The sequence below is a fragment of the Cynocephalus volans genome, chromosome X, assembly GCF_027409185.1.
Source record: "Cynocephalus volans isolate mCynVol1 chromosome X, mCynVol1.pri, whole genome shotgun sequence".
In the NCBI taxonomy this organism is placed as follows: domain Eukaryota; kingdom Metazoa; phylum Chordata; class Mammalia; order Dermoptera; family Cynocephalidae; genus Cynocephalus; species Cynocephalus volans.
Window position 1 is genome coordinate 54,257,717 of NC_084478.1, and position 2,982 is coordinate 54,260,698.

Sequence of the window (2,982 nt, forward strand, 5' to 3'; positions counted from 1 at the left end):
CTATTATCAAAAGACTTTGCATGAAAACAGGAAGATAAGGTTTTCTCCTTAACTAAGCAAAACAGTTGTCCCAATCTGTACAAAATATTCTTCCTATGCTTCTGACCCTTACAAAATAAAAGAAATGACAGTATGCCTTTGATCTTCCTGCTTCGGGAAGGAAAGCAGCTGTAGGAAAAAAAAAATTTTCCCCACTTAGGTTTGAGAAAAAGTTATAAGTTCAGCTTTTCAAAGTGCAGAGAAAACAATACACATTTATTAGATTGTTATTTGTGTGACACAAATGTATGGATTTAGAAGAAAATAACAGACCAGGAAAATGACAAACATGTTAAATAAAATGCTACATTTTGCTGTTTCTCCTCTCTTGGCTTCTGGAATTTAACCTCCATCTGACCCAGCTCCCTTCTAATCACTTTGGCTCTCTTAGTGCCTCCTGAAAGTTATCTTCCTTTTTCTCTAAAATGAACTACAGAAACATTTTTAAATCTGCATTTAAAAATTTATTTATACACAGCTTTGTTCCAGAAAGGTTTTAAGGTTAGGCTTCAAAGGATCCATAAAACACACCAAGAAATTAATAACAGACAGAAAGAAGCATATACAATACTTATAAAACACTACTCATTTATCCCGGGTGAACTACACATTTGGCTTTAAGCTTTCTAGCAAGCAGTCAGAAAAGGAAACTTAATTAGTCACATCATTTACAGTGTCCATAAAAACAAACAAACAAAAACAAACCAATTACCCAAAGTGAAGCACTGTTATTCCTAATACTAAGACCGGAAGGAAATTTCTCTTAAGAAACTACATAAAGAGGTCAGTGTATGAAGTAATAGTGTTCTCAGTAGCACCCTAACTGGAGACGCAAAGATGAATTTTACAGGGCTTTTTCTTACTGTGTTCCTCAGAATAAGCAGATGACATTACACCAACAGGAAAATAAGGAAAAGCAATTTTATCCCAAGTTTGGGAGTAGGGATGAGGTACACAATACGATATAGTCCAGACAGTCAGTTCTCTGCTCTGCTGGGCAAAACCAAGGAGATATTTTAGAACAGTTGAGGTTTAATATAGTACCCAGAATGGCTCCAGAGAAATTATGAAACCACTGAAATTGTATGCAACAGTTTATGAGTTGATGAGTGTTTTTGACAGAGAAAATATAGTTTCAGATACTCGCAGTACACAAGCAACTCACAAAAGCTAAGAACAATTTCTTTACAAAATCTAGAGAATTAAAACAGACAACAAATCCTTCATGCTATTCCACATACTTTTTCTCACCCTCAGCCTCACTTCCCCCTGCCCCGCCCCCTTACAAAAAGAACCTTTTTTGTTTCCATTTGGTCCATAGCTTGGGCGAGTGCTTCTGGGTGTGAGAAACTGCCTTCTGGTTGGAGGGAGAGGTCCAGGCAGAAATCCCAATGGCAGGGGAATGCAGGGGGGCTCCCTCGAAAGCTGCTGGCCTCTGGAAGTTTCTAGTCGTGCTCGAGGGTGAGACTTCCGGAAGTTTCTAGTCGTGCTCGAGGGTGAGACTTCCGGAAGTTTCTAGTCGTGCTCGAGGGTGAGACGTCCGGAAGTTTCTAGTCGTGCTCGAGGGTGAGACTTCCGGAAGTTTCTAGTCGTGCTCGAGGGTGAGACTTCCGAAGAGATACTCGCCCAACCCGTTGCCCAACCTGGCCTGTGGGCCAGCCAGCCTGCGGAGGTTGGTAAGGTGGTCGCCCATCTTCTTGATGAGTTTCATCTTCTTGTCTAGGAAGTGGCTCTCAAGAAAGTCACAGAGCTTGGGTTCTGTGTTGGCAGAACCCAGGGCATGAAGACCCAAAAGAGCCTTGTTCAGGTTCTTCTCCTAGGGCCAGGGCGGCTTCCACAGCGTTCAGGATGCCACCCCACTCATCTTGGGTCAGCTTCTGTCCGTCCTGGAAGAGGGCGCAGCTACTGCGCTGGTTTTCAATTAAGAAACGCTGGGCGCCCTCGCGTTTCTCCTCAGCCAACTCGCAGAAGAAATGGCCCACGCCCTCAGGGCCACATCTTAGCCTTCGACGTAGAGGCTCAGAGACAGGTAAGTGAGGCCCAGCAGATGCGTGTTGATTAGGCGTTCGACGGCAGCCCCCACCTGGGTAGGATAATTTTGGTGGTTCTGGGTGCTCATGGTTGATCTGAGGTAAGAAGCAGCCCCCAAATCCGGTGCTCGCTGGTCCCGGAAGCAGGGGACAATTGAGCAGATAGTATCGGAAGTTGCAAGTGGAGAGGAGGGATTTGGGTGGTAAAAGGCCAGGGGGTGGGGTTGGGAGTCCCAGACAGGTAGGCAGGATCTCAGGGCGTGAAATCTTCTTTGTAAGAATGATTAATGGGAAGAAATCTTTGTCATTTGGCACATTTCTTACCATAATTTCAAGATGAGGTAAGAACGGCAAAGGTATTCTTAGTGAAACACCTCCAAATCTTTATTTGTGAGTTAAAACTCCCTTGTTTCTTAATTTAGAGCCTGTATGTACACTTTTCCCCCCCTGCTCTTAATCCCTCATTGAGAGGATGACGACTAATCCTGTTTTGCCCAGAGAAGTCCTGTTGTCCTGGTGTAATTATGAATAGCACCTCTTTCACTCTCAAAAAGCTCCTTGTCTGTAGTATGCATTATATGGTCAACTCCCTATTGAGGAGGGCAAAACCCACATTATGGAGTGCAAATGAGTAGGTTTTGCACAACATTGAACTTGGGCATAATTTGTTTCCATTTTATTAATCATACCAGTCAGAATATCATCATTAATTTTCTACTATTTATCCCTTCATATTTTTCATTTGTTGATGCACTCATTTCTTCTAGAAGGTTCTACTGAATACTGTATGTGCCAGGAGTTTTGTTAGGTACTGTTGTCTTCTTGTGATTCCAGACGTTCCACCAATAACTGAAAGTTGTCATGTGAATGGGCACAAAAGATGAAAAAAAACCCATAAATTTATAAATCCTAC

At 42.7% G+C, this 2,982-nt stretch overlaps 1 pseudogene; it reads right to left on the minus strand.

Moving 5' to 3' along the window:
* Positions 1–1,624: 1,624 nt before the first annotated feature.
* Positions 1,625–2,158, minus strand: LOC134367310 (ferritin light chain-like; annotated as a pseudogene).
* Positions 2,159–2,982: the final 824 nt, after the last annotated feature.